General features: G+C 37.4%; 1 protein-coding gene across 3 annotated transcripts in view; it reads left to right on the top strand.

The window, feature by feature from the left end:
• Positions 1-17,852, top strand: part of Gtdc1 (glycosyltransferase like domain containing 1) — a 376,640-nt gene that overhangs the window by 73,759 nt on the left and 285,029 nt on the right. The window contains exon 1 of one of the 3 annotated variants that reach the window (XM_052726348.1): positions 9,150-9,273. The exons of 1 other annotated variant lie outside the window; for it this stretch is intronic. The gene's annotated coding sequence lies outside the window, so the exon portion shown is untranslated. Of the gene's footprint in view, positions 1-9,149; positions 9,274-17,852 lie in introns of those variants that run through there. One more of the 3 variants, XM_052726352.1, reaches the window with a different exon arrangement.

Here is a 17,852-nt window from a genome sequence, read left to right as displayed (position 1 = left end):
ACCCACTCAATTTTTAATGTTCCTATAAGACATTTTGATCAGAACCTCAAGCCCAAAGGGATTTGCATGCTTGATCAAGCTTATGATGATTTAAATATAGAAATGAAGAGAACCCTTTGTCTTCCTTTGACTGTTAACATTTGGGACAGTGCGAGTGGAAAACATTAACAAGGTACTTGAGGCAAAGATGTGTTTGATCAACCTTCACAGTGTTTTGTTTCTTGACAGCAGGTATAGCTTCAGTAAATCTAAACAAACCCTTGAAGGCTTTTAGATCCAAGTACTTGTGACTATCTGGATGGCATGCTATGCATATTTTAAAACATTATTTTATACCTGTGATTTTTACTTAAGTTCCACCACTGTTGAGTACCAACATTGTAGTCTTACCACACTGTCACGTGCAGCTTGTACTTTAAAATGAGCTGATAGTTGATTGAATTTTAATAAATCGCAATAGCATATATAAATCAGATATATTTGGACAAATCAATTTAGTACTCATAAAATTTGGAAGTGTTATTGTTTTAATTTTAACACTTTGGTCCTGCTACCTGTGTAGCATAGAAGCTAGTCTTTTAATAGGTGACTTTTCAAGTTGTTTTTAACACTAAAACTTGGTTCTGTGATCATGTTTGTATTAGTTATAAATACACAGCTCCACTAAAGATTCATCACTGTTTCCCCCCTCTTTTTATTGAAAATAAATCCTTTTCTTACATAATCTACTATGATTACAGTTTCCCCTCATACTCCTCCCAGTTCCTCTTCACCTCCTCTTCCATCCAGATCTACTCCCTTTCTGTCTCTCACTAGAAAAGAACAGGCTTCTAAGAAATAAGATAAAATGAAAACTATCACATCAGATTTGGAAAAGACAAACCAATAGAAGGAAGAGCCTAAGAGAAAACACGAGAATCAGAGACCCACTTGTTCACACACTTAGAAATTCATAAAAACACTAAATTGGAAACCATAATGTATATGCAGAGGACCTGGTGCAGACTCTGCAGGCCCTGTGCATGGTGCTTCAGTCTCTGTGAGTTCACATGAGCTTTGCTCATATTGATTTACAGGGTATTGTTTTCTTGGTGTGCTCCATTCCTTCCCTCTGGCTCTATTCCTTTTACCTCCTTTTCTCAGGGGTTCCCTGAGCTCTGAGGGGAATGATTTGATGGAGACATCCCACTTAAGGCTGACTGTTCCAAGATTTCTTTCTCTCTGTAATTTCTGGCTGTGGGTCTCTGTATTTGTTCCTATCTGCTGCAAGATGAAGCTTCTGTAACGATGGCTAAACAAGGCACTGACCTGTGAGTATAGCATAATATCATTAGGAGTCACTTTCTAACTATTTTTTCTTTTTCTTTTCCATTCCTTTCTTTTCTTTTCTTTCATTCATTCTTCTTCCTCTTTCCCTTTCCCTTCCCTTCCTGTTCCTCCTCCTTCTCTTCCTCCCCCCCCCCCCCCCCCCCCCCCCGCCTTCTCCTCCTCTTCCTCCTCCCTCCTCCTCCTCCTCCTCCTCCTCCTCTTCTTTTTTTAAAAAGACCATTAGTATTTGGTTTTACCCTAGGTCCCTCTCCGGTTCTTGGTCATCCAGTCAGTGTCAGGTATGGGTTCCATCTCATGGTGGGCTTTAAGTCAAATCAGTTATTGGTTAGTTACTCCCACAGTCTTTGTGCCACCTTTGCCCTGGCATATCTTGCAGGCAGGACACAATTGTAGATGAAAGGGTTTGTAGTTGGCTTGGTGTTTACATTCTCTTTTACATACTCTATAGTAGCCTACAGAGTACTTTCCTGTACCAGTGATGTTAGAATTTAAGGAATGGTGATACCTCCAGCATATGTATTGTTATTTGGGATTGTTTTTAGCTAGCCTGGTTTTTTTATATTTCCCTATGAAGCTGAGAATTACTCCTTTAAGATATGTGAAGAATTGTGTTGGAATTTTGCCTGGGATCGCATTGAATTTGTAGATTGCTTTTGGTAGGATGCCAATCCATGATCATTGGCGATCTTTCCATCTTGTGATATATTCTTTAATTTCTATCTTTATTTTTTTATTTATTTATTTTTTTTTTTTGGTTTTTCGAGACAGGGTTTCTCTGTGTAGCTTTGCGCCTTTTTCCTGGAACTCACTTGGTAGCCCAGGCTGGCCTCGAACTCACAGAGATCCGCCTGGCTCTGCCTCCCGAGTGCTGGGATTAAAGGTGTGTGCCACCACCGCCCGGCAATTTCTATCTTTAATGATTGAAGTTTTTATTATACAAGTCTTTCACTTGCTTGATTAGTGTTACCTGAAGATATTTTTATATCATTTGAGGCTTCTGTGAAAGGTACTGTTTCCCTGATTTCTTTCTTAGTCCACTTGTCATTTGTATATAGGGGGGCTACTGATTTTTGTGAGTTAATTTTATATCTGACTACTTTGCTGAAAGTATTCATTAGCTGTAGGAGGTTCCCAGTGGAATTCTGAAGGTCACTTACTATTCTATCATGTCTTCTGCAAATAAAGGTAATTTGACTTCTTCTTTTCTAATTAATATCCCCATTGACAAACTTCAGTTGTCTTACTGCTATAGCTATGACTTCAAGTACTATACTGAATAGTTATGGAGAGACTGGACAACCTTCTTTTGTTTCTGATTTTATTGGAATTACTTTGAGTTACTCTCCATTTAAGTTGATGCTGGCTATGGGCTTGCTGTGAACTGCCTTTATTATGTATCCCTAATCTCTTTAGGATTTTTATCATGAAGGAGTGTTAGATTTTGTCAAAGGCCTTTTCTGCATCTAATGAGATGATCATGTGTTTTTTTTCTTTCAGTTTATTTATTGGTTTTCATATATCGAACCATCTCTACTTCTCTGGGATGAAGACTACTTAATCTTTTTGGTGGTGGATGATCTTTTTGATTGTGTTCTTGGATTCGGTTTTCAAGTATTTTATTGAGTATTTTTGCATCTGTGTTCATAAGGGAAATTGGTGTGGAATTCTCTTTGTTGGACTTACGTGGTTTAGGTATTAAGGTAACTGTGGCCTTGTAGAATGAATTGGGCAACATGCCTTCTGTTTATATTTTGTGGAAAAATTAGAGGTGTATTGGTATTAGCTCTTCTTTGAAGGTCTGGTAGGATTCTGCACTAAAACTTCTGGCCCTGGGCTTTAAGGTTATAGATCTCCTTAAATTGCGTATCTGATCTTGATTTTAGTTTGGTAAGTGCTTATGTATTGAGAAAACTATCCATGTCTTTTAGATTTTCCAATTTGGTGAAGTACATGTTCTTTTTTTTTTTTTTTTTTTTTTTTTGGTTTTTCGAGACAGGGTTTCTCTGTGTAGCTTTGCGCCTCTCCTGGAACTCACTTGGTAGTCCAGGCTGGCCTCGAACTCACAGAGATCCGCCTGGCTCTGCCTCCCGAGTGCTGGGATTAAAGGCGTGCGCCACCACCGCCCGGCGAAGTACATGTTCTTAAAGTATGTCCTTATGGTTCTCTAGATTGCCTTAGTGTCTGTTGTTATGTTCCTCTTTCACTATTGATTTTGTTAATTTGGATGTCTCTATCTGCCCTTTAGTTTATTTGAATAAGGGTTTGTTGATCTTATTGATTTCCTCAGAGAACCAGCTCCCTGTTTCATTCTTTATATTGTTTTCTTTGTTTGTATTTTACTGATTTTACCTCTGAATTTTATAATTTCTTGCCATCTAGTCATTTTGGGTGTGCTTTCTTCTTTTTGCTCTAGAGCTTTCAGGTGTGCTGTTAAGTTTCTAGTATTAGATCTCACTGGTGGTTTAAAATTCTTTTTTAGCATTTTTTTATTTTTTGTAAACACAGTGCTATGAACTTGCCATTTTAGAACCACTCTTATGGTGTCCCATAAATTTGGATATGTAGCTAGAGTTTTTCTGGTCCTGCCTGGCCCACAGTCAGGACAACTCTCTCTTATCCACCAGTCTCGCAGCTGCTCAGACCTAACCAAGTAAACACACGGAGACTTATATTGCATACAAACTGTATGGCCAAGGCAGGCTTCTTGCTAACTGTTCTTATATCTTAAATCAACCCATTTCTATTAATCTATAAGTTGCCACGTGGCTTACAGGTATCTTAACATCTTCTCATGGTGGCGGCTGGCAGCGTCTCTCTGCCTCAGCCTTCTACTTCCCAGAATTCTACTCTCTCCTTGTCCTGCCTGGCTACTGGCCAATCAGTGTTTTATTTATTAACCAATCAGAACAACACATTTGACATACAGAACATCCCACAGCATGGATATGTTGTGTATTTATTTTCATTCAATTCTAGAAAGTCTTTAATGTCTTTATTGATTTTTCATTTAGTAGGGAGTAGTTCAGTTTCTATGAGTTTGTGGACTTTTTGTTTCTGCTGTTGTTGATATCCAGCTTTAATCCATGGTGGTCTGATAGAAGGCAGGAGTTATTTCAATCTGTTGACACTTGTTTTGTGTCTGAGTTTGTGGCCAATTTTGGAAAACATTCCATGAGGTGTGGAGAAGAAGATATATTCTTTTGTATTTGGTGAAATGTTCTATATATATCTGTAAGGTCCATTTAGTTTATAACGTCTGTTAGCTTCAGCATTTCTCTGTATAGTTTTTTCCTGGATGACTTGTCTATTTGTGAGATTGTGGTATTGAAGTCTGTTACTATCATGTGTGATAGTCAACATGTGAGTTAAACTTTCAGTAATATTTTTGTAGTTGTTGTTTTTGTTTGTTTGTTTGTGTGTTTTACAAACTTGGCTGCCCTTGTGTTTGGGGCATGGATATTAAGAATTGAAATGTCATCTTGGTGAATTTTTCCCTTTGAGTATGTAGTACCCTTTCCTATCTCTTTTGATTAGTTTTGTTTTGGTTTATTTTGTAAGATAGTAAAATAACCACACTGTCTTGCTTATGTCCATTTGCTTGGAATATATTTTTACAACTCTTTACCCTGAGGCAATGTCTATTCTTGATGTTAAGGTGTGTTTTTGAATGTAGCAGAAGGATAGACCTCCTTTTTGCATCCATTCTGTTAGTATCTTTTTATTGGGGAATTGAGACCATTGATGTTGAGAGATATCTATGACTAATGATTGTTGATTCCTGTTATTTTTTTTTTTTTTTTTTGGTGTGTGTGTGTGTATACACACACCTCCCTTCTTTGCTAGTTTTGAGATTATTTACTCCCTGTGTTTTCTTGGATGTTATTAACCTCTCTGGGTTGGAGTTTACCTTCTAGCACCTTTTATAGGACTGTTTTGTTGATAGATATTACTTAAAACATTTTCTCCATCTATGGTGACAGAAAGTTTTGCTGGGCATAGTAATCTGGGCTGGCATTTGTGGTTTCTTAGAGTCTGCAGCACATTTGTCCAGGACCTTCTGGTTTTTAGAGTCTCCATTGAGAAGTCGGGTCTACCTCTGTATGTTACTTTTTCTTTTCCTCTTGTAGCTTTTAATATCCTTTCTTTTTCTGTTCTATATATTTAGTGTTTTGATTATTCTGTGGCAAGGGGACTTTCTTTTCTGGTCCAGTCTATTTGCTGCTGTGTATGCTTCTTGTACATTCATAGGCATGCCCTTCTTTAGGTTAGAGAAATTTTCTTCTATGATTTTTTTGAAAATATTTTCTGGGCCTTTAACCTGGATTTCTTCTCCTTTGTCTATTCCTATTATTTTTAAATTTAGTCTTTTTTTTTTTTTTTTTTTTTTTTTTTGGTTTTTTGAGACAGGGTTTCTCTGTGTAGCTTTGCGCCTTTCCTGGAACTCGCTTTGGAGACCAGGCTGGCCTCGAACTCACAGAGATCCGCCTGGCTCTGCCTCCCGAGTGCTGGGATTAAAGGCGTGAGCCACCACCGCCCGGCTAAATTTAGTCTTTTAATAGTGTCACAGATTTCCTGGATGTTTTGTGCAAGGAGATTTTTAGATTTAATATTTTCTTTGACCAATGTATCCATTTCTTCTGTTTGTCTTTAGTGTCTGAGATTCTCTTTTGCATCTCTTGTATTTTGCTGATAAAACTACCTCTGTGGTTTTTGTTCAAGTTTCTAAATTTTTCATTTCCAAATTTCCCTTACTGTGGGTCATCCTTAAATGACTCTATTTCGACTGTTGCGTCTTGAACCCTTTTATTCATTTCCTTCCATGGTTTATGTTTTCATAGATTTCTTTAAGGGATTTATTACCTCTTTAAGGACCACTGTTATATTTGTAATGGCTGTTTTAGGGTATTGTTCTTGTGCTTCAGATATATTGAAATATTCAGGGACAGCTGTGGTAGGGTTCCTTGGCTATAGTGGAGACATTGTTCTGGCTGTTCTTTATTGTGTTTTCTCCTTGGCATCTGGGCATCTGGCATTGAGAATATTATAATTCTATGTGCTGATATCTGGTGTTACCTTTGTTGGGTGGGTGTTTTGTTCCTTGGTTTCTGTTGCCCTCTCTGGTTCTTAATAGTGTGGTATCTGTGTGTTTCCTGGTAGGAAAAATCTTTTTGGGTCCTGATAGGTTTGGGCATTGGGGCTTCTAGGTAAAATGTTCATCTTAGTGAGTGTTCTATTGCTATGAAAAGACGCCATGACCATGGACTGATAGGTGTGGGCACTGGGGCTTCTAGGAAAATACGTGTCTTAGTCAGTGTTCTATTGCTATGAAGAGACACCATGACCATGACAACTCTTATAAAGGAAAAGATTTAACTTAGGCTGGCTGTTCAGCTGTTTAGTCCATTGTCATCATGGTGGGAAGCACGGTAGCATGCAGGCAGACATGGTGCTGGGAAATAGCTGAGAGGTCTACATCCTGATCCACAGGCAGAAGGAAGACAGATAAGGGGAGGGAGAGGGAGAGGGGGAGGAAGAGGGAGGGGGAGTGGGAGAGGGGGAGAGGGGGAGAGGGAGAGGGGGAGAGGGAGAGGGAGAGGGAGAGGGAGAGGGAGAGGGAGAGGGAGAGAGATTGACTGATCCTGACTAGAGCATTTGAAACCCCAGAACCCAACCCCAAAACCCCTTGTTGGGGGAAGTGACATACTTCTTCCCCCAACAAGGCTACACCTACCCAACACCTACCCCAACAAGGCCACACCTCCTACTGCCACTTCCTAAGCATTCAAATACATGAGCCAAGGGGGCCATTCTCTTTCAAACATCACAGTGTGTTTCTAGGTATTGGGAACTGACACTTAGAAATGGGAATAGCTGGGTGGTGGGGGCTGAAGGGTTTCACAGGAAGGAGGAAAGCAGGGTGTTCCATCAAGATCTGCTTAGTTAGTCTCCTGGGAATGGGGGTAGAGAGTGAGGAGTAGCTACAGCAGGTGTGCTATTGAGCTGTGGATGAGACCCAGGGATTGTATTTGGAGGAATGGAGGGAGAGATGATCTACAATTAGCATACTTGCTGCCCTGGTCAGAGTGACCTGTGGGTTCCTAGGGAGTGCCTGCTGGAGTTGGGGGCTGTACTAAAGTAATGTGGAACCTGGGTGGTTAAAATGGAAAAATCTGTGTAATCCATTGGAAATGGGAGTAGTGGGAGAAGGGAGATGTTAGCAGGTTGTTTACTGCAGATATAGGCATGTGACTGGGGGATTTCATTTGGAGTAGCTGAGGGAGAGGTGAAGATAGGGCATTAGCCTACCTGCTTCCCTGGCCAAAGTCTCATTACTATTTCTTGTATTTATTTATTTTGTAAAGATTCTATCATTCCTAATATTATAGCAAATTACTTTCACATATATTAGGAGAAAAATAACATTACTACCTTACCATTCCAGCATTGTTTGGTGATTAAATATGCTTCTTAAGTTGACATTATAGAATTGTCAGATCATAGTAGAACTGATGAATGTTATATAGGATTTGGGTTGTCACTGACAGGACTAGAAATCTTAGATACTAATGAACTTAGTCATCCTATTAACCCTTTCAATTTTGTCTCATTAATGTGTCAGTAGAACCTTCTAATGGATTTCTGAATGAAGTTATTCATTAGCTCTTTGGCAAAAATAAAAAATAAAAAAAAAAAGAATGAATGAAGTGAATGTTAAAATGCTTAAAAAGAATGAATGATGTGAATGTTAAAATGCTTAATCTAGGTTTTAGGTTGCTTCTCCTCACTCATGTCCGTGTAAATGTGGTGAACTGTGTGCTCCACTTGGGAGCTGATGATTATGATGCTGACATAGACAGTGCACATTTATGTGCTGTATACAGAACATTTTGGCTAGCTTCATTGACTTTTAGGAAGGTCATAAAGGTCATTCTTAAGAATTTGTATACTAGTATGCTTTAGAAATCCTAATAACTTAATGTTAGAACAAAACATTTGGAAGCATATTTCATTTGTAAATTGTTCCATATGCTCTGAAACAGTATCTTAGTTATCTTTTTTAAATTCTTGCTGTCTAGCTTAATGCATTTTATCAATGTTGGTTAGATGAATGAATAGTTGAAAAAAGTATTTTGAAAGAAATACATGTAGCTTATGGAAGTAGCAACAGAAATAGTACAGAAATGACTTTTTTTCTATCTTATTGTCTTAGTTAGGGTTTCTATTGCTGTGAAGAGACACTATGACCAAGGCAACTCTTATAAAGGAAAACATTTAATTGAGGTGGCAGCTTACAGTTTCAGAGGGAAAGTCCATTATCATGGAGGGGAGCATGGCAGCAAACAGGCAGACATGATCTGCAGGAAGCAGAAGGAGTCAGCTGAGACATTGGGTGGTAATTTGAGCATAGGAAACCTCAAAGCCCACCCCCACAGTTGCACACTTCCTCCAACAAGTCCATACCTATTCCATACCTATTCCAACAAAGCCACACTTACTAATAGTGCCACTCTATGTGAGCTTATGGAGTCCAATTACATTCAAACTACCACACTTAATTTTCAGTGCAATCCTGAGTTTTTTTTCTCCCTAGAATAGCTTCTATGTTTTGTCTTTTTTTTCCTTTCTTTTTTAAAAACTTTGATGTAACGAAAATATATGCAATAAATATTTCTTATTTTACTCCATTTAAGGTACATGCATTTTCTACATTTATTTATTAAGGTACATGGATTTTCTACATTTATTTATTTATTTAAGATATATGGGTTTTCTACATTTATTTATTTACTTATTTTTTGTTTTGTTTTTTTTTACACAGGGTTTCTTTGTGTATCCCTGGCTGTTCTGGAGCTAGCCCTGTAACCCAGACTGTCCTCCAAAGCCGGGCAGGGGTGGTGCACATCATTAATCTCAGCACTTGGGAGCAGAGGCAGGCAGTTCTCTGTGAGTTCTGCTTTATTTACTAATTACATGTGTATATGAAGGTAGTAAAGATTCCATCATGGTCTATATTTGGAGGTCAGAAGATCTTAAGGCAGGGTCTCTTATTTCTGTTGCTATGATACTCCAGGCTTAGCTGGTCTGGGAGATTCTGGGAAATTCTTGAATCTCTGAGTACTATCTTGCTTTAGGAATGCTGTTTTTATTGATGGGGGCCATGGCACTGTCTTTCATGTGTGTTCCAGAGATTAAATTAGATTTTCAGGGGAGAGCTTTCTCTAGTTCTGTGATTCTTTACCTGCCTTTCCAGCCTGTGTAGAAGAGACTTCTATTCCCAGTTTGGGACAAACCATATTTCCTCTAAAGAAGGTGGTCTTGAGCTTTCTTCTCATTAATAGAGAACTACATGGCATGCTTCTATGTTTTATAAAGTGTATCTCTTCCCTACTGACTTGTAACTTCATCATTATGATTACGTTTCACAGTCACCTTTCATCTTCCTTATATTTTAAATTCCATTGTTTCCTGACACATGGTAGGATTCAAAGTATTTCTTGATCACACTACACCATTTTGTACAGTAAAATTACTGTACATGCTAAAAAAAGCTCTGGCTTTATATTAGAAAGATTTTTTTTCCTAAAAGAAATAAAGATATGCAGAATAGATGAGAGAAAAGAGAGGATGGACTCGAAAGGTGGGGAGGAAGAAAGGAAAAATAGAAAAGCAAAAGAGGAAAATTAGCAAAAATAATTTGCGGAAAAGGAAACAGCAATGGTTTTGAATTTTAAAGAGGAACAGAGCAATGATGTTGAAAATTTAAAAACTTAAGTTTACAGTCTGACTGCATCTCGTTTATAATTGTTAACTATGAAATGTGTTATAGTATCTACCTGGTAACCTTTTGGTGAGGGATTATGCTGGCTTGTTTTTTGACAGCTTCATATAAACCTAGACATATCCAGGAACAGGGAAATCTCAACTGAGGAATTGCCTCCATCAGATAGGCTTGTAGGCAACAAGTATGTGTGTGCTCTTTCTTGGTTAGTGGTTAATGTGGGAACACTTACCTCATTGTGGATGGTGACACCCGTTAATAGGTGGTCCTGGGTTGTATAAGAAATCTGGCTGAACAAGCCATGGGCTGCAAACAAGTAAGCAATGTTCCTCCATGGCCTTGGTTTCAGATTCTGCTTCCAGGGTTCTGCCTCGGCTTACTGCCCTGACTTTGCTTCATGATGGGTCAGAAGTTCTAAGGTGAAATAAACCCTCTGAGTTGTTTTTGGTAATGATCTTTATCACAGTAATAGAAAGCTAACAAGAACAGGGCTTATTTTTATGTATGTATAAAGTGTTTCCTTCACATTCTTTGCCTCATATTAGATGATTAACAAATGGTATCTGCTACTTTGCTAGGAGGAGAAGTTGAAGTTTAGAGAGGTAAAGGTCATACACTTAGTGAACTGTGGAGAGTCAGTTGAGACAGAGAGGTCCTTCTTATTCCATAGTAGTGTTTCTCAAACAGTGTACTCCACAATTGCTTGAAAGGCTTGTTAAAACACAGGGCTCCATTCCAAGGTTTTTACTTCTTTCAGAGTTGCAGTGAAGGTAGGAACTGAGAAATTGGTGTAACAAGTTCTCAGTTGCTATTGGTGTCTAGATTCCACCACTTTGAGAATTAGTAGCAGTACTCTATAGTGTGTTTCTCAACCTTAGGTACACATAAGAAAATCATTGGGTGAGAATCCGAAAAGTACTGATGAGGAAGTCCTATGGGGCCGAATGTTTCAGACAGGTTTCTTTGTTTTCTTTTAGTTTTAAATTTGTGAAATGTGCTGCCAACATAGGAAGCAATAATATGCTTAAAGCTAGGCTTTTGCAGTTTTTTGTTTGAACTGAGTACTAGGCCAAGCAGCTGATTCTCCCCTCCCTGTTTTTTTTAAACACATGCTGCCATGTGATGGGGGAATGTCTTTCTGTATGCTGTGAATATATGTTGCTCTGATTGGTTGATAAATAAAATGCTGATTGGCCAGTAGCCAGGCAGGAAGTATAGGCAGGGCAAGCAGAGAAGAGAATTCTGGGAAGAGGAAGGTGGAGTCAGGGGAGATGCCAGCGTGCTGTCCAGGGAGCAGTATGTAATGGCACACAGGTAAAGCCATGGAGCACATGGCAACATATAAATTAACAGAAATGCACTGAGTAATAGCTAGTCAGTTGTAGGCCTGGCTAATGGCTGAGCAGTTTTAATTAATATAAGCTTCTGTGTGTTTATTTGGGTCTGAGTGGCTGTGGACCAGGTGGGACACAGGAAAACATTCAGCTATAGCCATGTTTTAAAACAATCATTTATACTGAAATTCTTGATTTAGCTCTTTAGTTGTTAAATATGTATTGTTTACCTTTACACATCCGTCTTCTCTCTCAATCAGGGTGTCTTAGATGCATTTTTAAATGGATGCATTTTATGTTAGGATGGATTTTATGTTCCTGTTTGACAGAAAGCAATATAGCAGTAGTGAACTTGAAATATTAAGTAAATGATGAAATCTATTGAAGTTTTTAGAAGACAACCACATCAGCAATTTACTGCAGTTTTTAAAGTTCCAGCTAAGATTTTGTTCTTTTTCCTCAGAAGCAATTGAAAACCTTTTGTTTTAGGCTGTTGGCCAATTATTGTTTAGTACACATAATGGTAGTTGTGTATCTAGGAGTACATAAATGAAAATTATTGGATTGATTGATTAAAAAAGTCATGTCTTTTGTTGTTTAGTCAGTAAATGTATACATACCAATGCATGAAGTCATTTACTAAGAGTATACAAAATACCATATCACTTCTTTAACTTTTAAGAATGAAATTGTAAATCCCATGCAGAGGATTAAGCTTGTCATTGCAACCCTCCCCCTTAATACTTACAGACTGTTAATTCTTCTCTGTCCTATTGAGGCTCATTAAAATTCCTGACATATATTTTTATTGAACAGTTCAGAATTTACCAATTTAAAACCTTGTTTTCATACCATCATCTCTAATTTAAGTAGGCCCATTAACACAGTATTTTGCAAAAGAAAGTCAATAACTATTTCTTTAAAATATTTGTAATGCATTTTAAACTCTTAGAGGTGAGCAACTGCTTTTGATCTTTAATTTGTTCCTTTAGAATGCAAATTTTAGGTTTACAAAGATCTTGTGCTTTTATTTAAGAACTATGCCTAGAGGCCAGATTGGTAGCCTTTAGGGAGAGATTTAGCTTGGTGTGAAATGAATAGTTGTCAAAAGATCATGAATTGGGTGCCAGAAGATGAAGTTTAGAGCTAAGAAAGATCGAGGGAAACTGACTGTACCTTATTTCATTTTGCTAACTGTTTCACATACTTGAAAAAAAAAGACAATGAACAATAATAACATAATGCAAATTATTGAAAATAAGCCAGTGTTTTCTGTGGATATTGTAAAGTACTTGTGAAACATGTAAACGAAAGGAATGACTGAATTCTTAACTATGGAAAGTGGGCTTATGGCTGCCAGCCTCTGGAGGGCTTATAGCTTTGGCAGGAATGACTTTCCCTTGACCAGTGAAGAACTCATCCTTGCCCTATCAGCAAGTAAGTCAGTAGTATCACTTCTGGTGAGATGAGAGGTGTCACAGAATACTGTCATACTCAATAAAAGAACTCAGGGTTGCTATCCGAGGTTCTCCTTAGTTGAGTCATATGATAGTTCTATTTTTAAATTTTGCTAAATATCCAAACTGATTTCCATAATGGATATGTTAATTTGCACCCCCACCAACAGAGAATAGTTCTTCTTTCTTCACATCCTCTCCAATATTTGTTGTCAGAGTTGTTGGTGACAGCTATTGTGTCTGGGATGAGGTAGTATCTCAAAGTGGTTTTGATTTGCATTTTCCTGATAACAGATATAGAACATGTTTAAAAGTAGTTATTGGCTATTTGTGCTTCTTTGTTGGAAAACTGTCTATTCTGTTCATTAGCTTATTTGCTGATTGGCAGTTTGACCTGCTTGATCAATTCTGCATATTAGTCTCCTATATTAAGGTAGCTGGTAAAGATGTCTCCCTTTCTGGGGGCGGTTTGTTTGCTCTGCTGCTTGTTTCCTCTGCTGTAAAAATCCTTTTTTGTTTCACATAGTCCAGTCTGTTGATACTTGGGGTTAATTCCTGTGCTACTGGTTTTCTATTAAAAAAGTTCTTCAAAAGTATACCCTTTGTTTTTTTTCTAGAAGCTTTAGTGTTTCAGGCTTTACGTTGAGGTCTTTGATTCCTTTTGAATTTGATTTTGTGTCAAGTGAAAGATGAATCTAAGTTCATTCTTCTGCAGATAGAAATCCAGTCTTACTAGCACCATTTTTTGGGTAGGCAGTTTTCCAGTGTTTGTTTTTGCTTCCATGTCAAAAAATAAGTGATGTTAGTTTTGCTGTTTTATTTCTGGGTCCTCTGTTCTAGTCTATTTGTCTTTTATTGGAGTTATTTTTGAAGGGGATACTTTTTTTTTTTTTCTAATTTCTCTGAGAGTACACTAGTGGTATAAATGAAGGCTATAGTATTACTTTTTTAAATATTGATTTTGTATCTTCAAACTTTGCTTTAAGCATGTATTCGGTCCAAGAGTTTTTTTTAGTAAACTCAATAGGGTCTTTAAATTTTTTAAAAAAACATTTATTTTTAATAAATATTTTACATTGTGTCTATGTGTAGTAAGTAAGTGTAGGTGCTCTCAGAGGTCAGTGACATCAGCTTGCTCCTCACAGAGCTGGTGTTACAGGCAGTTGTGAGCCTCCAAGTTCTGAGTACTGGAATCAAACTCATATCTTCTGGAAGAAAAGCAAGTGCATTTAACCACTGAATCCCTCCCTAACACTCAATAGTGTCTTTTCAGTAAAAAATGTCATCTGCAAATTGGGATATTCTGAGTAGTTTATTTTCCTAATTTTGAAAATCACTTTTATGTCTCTCTCTTGTCTAATTGATAGAGCTAACATTTCAAGCACTATACCAAACGAGAGTAGTGAGTGGACATTTTTGTCTTATTCCTGATTTTAAATGGAATGCTCTAAGTTTGTCTCTTTAATACAATATTGGCAAGCAGTTCAAGGGAGGATCATGTAGTAGCAGTTGTTCATATCACAGATGTAAAGAATGAGGCTAATGGACTATAATCTTCAAAGGCCTATATCCCCAGATAGTTCCCATCTCTTAAAGGTTTCATTGCCTTCCCTATATATAATGCCAACCAGCTAAGGAACAAACATTTAAAACATGAGCATAGGATGAAAGATTCAGTGTTAAACCATGAGAGAGGACTTTTGCCTATTTGGAACACTGTGTGTTTTGGAATTACTAACTTTGTCTTCTGAATAGATTAATTTTTTTCTTAAATAACTAAAAAAATATAGAATATAGTTCTTTATTGACAGCTCTACTCTTTAAGTCTTTTGCCTGTCTTTTGGCTGTCTTTAACACTTAGACTCAAGAGGGCTTGATGACGGTGCATGGTGCTAGACTTTTGCAGGTGTATTTTGAGATAAATCTCCTTATGTATCGCAGTCTGCCTTCTAACTCTGGATCCTTCTGCCTTACCTTCCCGATTACAGAGATTACAGATTTGTGCCACCATGCCTGGCCTTGATTCTTTCCTGATGGCTGGACATTCATAAACTTGTTAACATCTAATACTCCTTATCCATGCATATAGGCATGAGTAAATTGATTTCTATAATTTACTATTCAGCCTTATTTTACTTATTTTTATTTTCGTACTTCAGGATTATTTAAAAATTTGAATAGATCTGTGTTGTATTCAGTTGGTTGAAATTTCATAATCAAGGGGAATGAGAACTTGCGTTCTTACATTCTAATCTCTCGACTCTACATACATCTACTTTTTTGAGTATATTCTTCTAGAAATATGTATGAATTCTTTTCTTGCTCAAGTGTGTGTGTGTGTGTGTGTGTGTGTGTGCGTGTGATATATTGGTTATACATAATAATGACTTCATTGTGAAATTTTCATACACATACTGTGCTGTCTACTTTTATATATCATAACCCAAGCCAGAGTCATTTGGGAAGAGGGAAACTCAAGAGAAAATGCCCCTACCAGATTGGTCTATGGGCAAGATACTGGTATATTTTCTTGACTGATGATTGGTCTGGGAGGGTACTCCTGTAACACCAATTGCTAATATATAGAGTACTAACTAATTCTAGCTAATTTCTAGCTTCCTGTACATGATTTCAGGTTTGAGTCTATCAGTTTTCTACAGTGAACCATGATCATACCTAACAACGACTTTGAAGTCTCCAAAAAGATGATGGGACCCCACAACGATGATTCCATCAGGACTATGATAACACCACTAAGATGATAAACACCACCCAAAATAGGCTTTGGACTACAAACTGCTCAGGACAATTTTGAGATGGCTAGCTAAGATGATCCAACCTCACAGACTACCCTTGCCAGGACATGAGACAAACCCTATACTTTTGCATTATACAGAGACTGGACAACAACTGGTATAGCTACCTCTCCCAGGACTTGACAACCCCAAATTTTTCTTTTCAGGATCCCCTAAAGATGCCTTCGCCCCCAGACAGTAGGAAGTAATTTTAAGAACACGATGCCTACATTCCTAAGAGGTGTTGGGGTGGGTGACTTTTGGCCTTCAATGGGTTATAGATACTTGTCATTGTTTAGGATGGTTGGTTACAAGTTGTTAATTGATAATGGTCAGGAAAAAAGCTAAACAACGGAGATTAGATTCAGGGTATTTTGTTTGAAAAGAAAAAAAAGAGGATATAGATAAGAGGTAGATTATTGAATTTGAAAAAAAGATATAGAAATGATAGGATAAAAGGTTAGATTATTGAATCTATTCTGAAAAGAAAAAAGGGAGAATATGGATATAAGATAAAAAGGTAGATTATTGAATCTATATTTCAAAAGCAGCTGCTAGTATTAAATATTTTACGTTGGATTGGATTTTTGTATATTGTATACAAGTTGTGTATATTGATACAAATTTGAGATTATTTTTGTTAGAACATACTGTACATACATTTCTAATCTTGTTTAAGGTTTTGTACCTATACAGCTCATTTAACAATGTAATGCAAATTGCAAGTCCTTGAAAGTTATTATTACCAACTATTTAGGATAATAAAGAAATGCAGGTTAGTAGTTAGTTACCTATTACAATGGAACTTGTCAGGTTGGGTATGTTTTCAAAGTCAAACTTATATTTTTCATAGACAGGTCATCTTCAAACACTTTAGAGATCTACAGAAAATGGCATTTAAGATGTTTTAATAACAGATTTTTTTGTTGTTGTTTTTATGACTATGAGATATGTCTGCTCCTGGCAGCACCAATCTACTTCAGAGAAGATGATGGGCATTGAAGAAACTCCATATGGAGTTTGCTTTCTTTGTGTCAAAAGTTAGCCACTGGGCAAGAAAGTGCCTTGCCTCAACTGCTGACAGTATGCTGTCCAAAATGGACAAGCAGGACACACAAAAAAAGGACTGTCAAACCTTACCAAGGAAAGGTAGGAAGGCCCTTCAGAAAATCCTGCTTCACAGAAAAGTCTGTCAGATATGCTAAGCCTGTAGGCTGGAGATGGATGCCCCAATGTTGCAGAGGATCCTTGGGTGACTGTTCCGACAACCAGCTGTTTCTGTCATTTCTCACATTTTTTGGAAGTCACTTGTTTGCACTTCCTGCTTACTTAGTTAATATCATTTCCTTCTCGGGTCTCATTTGGAGTTGAAGATTAGATAGTTATGGTTTTCCTTGTTAACAAATTCAGAAAAGAAACTCACTAAAGTGGTATAAATTGTGTAAGTCTGAAAGATATCAAATGATAGTTTTGGTTTGGTAATACAAGTTAGTCTAGAAAGTGAATTAGGTACAACATTTTGGACTCACCAAAATAGAATAAATAATGGAGTATTTTCTCTCAATTTGTCAAATGTTTATGGAATGGACATTGTTAATGTAATTCTTGACTATATACTTATTGTATATAGTTTTTCTTGTATTAGTTATAAACTTTTATTATTTTAGACAAAAAGGGGGGAATGTGGTGATATATTATACCCTAATAAAATTTGCCCAAAGATCAGAGAACAGAACAAGCCACTAGATTAAGCATAGATTCCAGGCAGTGGTGGCACACACCTTTAATCCTAGCACTTGGGAGGCAGAGATCTGTCTGGATCTCTGTGAGTTCAAAGCCACCTTGAACTACATGATATTGATTCAGACTAGGAGAGAAACAGAGCCAGTGTTGACACACACCCTTTATCCCAGTACTTGGGAATCACAAGCCTTTAATCCCAGCAGGAAAAGTATATAAGGCATGAGGAGACAGGAACTGAAGGCTTTTCAGACTGAGGAGTCCTAGAGGCAAGAGTTGGCTTGTTCCTTTGTCTCTCTGATCTTTCAGCATTTACACCAATATCAGGCTCCAGGTTTTTTATTAAAATACCATTAAGCAATTTGTGTTGCACACTCCTCCATGATCTCTGCTTCAGTTTATGCCTCCTGATTCCTGC

Source organism: Peromyscus californicus, unplaced genomic scaffold, assembly GCF_007827085.1.
Source record: "Peromyscus californicus insignis strain IS unplaced genomic scaffold, ASM782708v3 Scaffold_7__1_contigs__length_154581171, whole genome shotgun sequence".
Lineage (NCBI taxonomy): Eukaryota > Metazoa > Chordata > Mammalia > Rodentia > Cricetidae > Peromyscus > Peromyscus californicus.
Note: the sequence above shows the minus strand (reverse complement) of the source record. Positions and strands in the feature narration are given on the sequence as shown.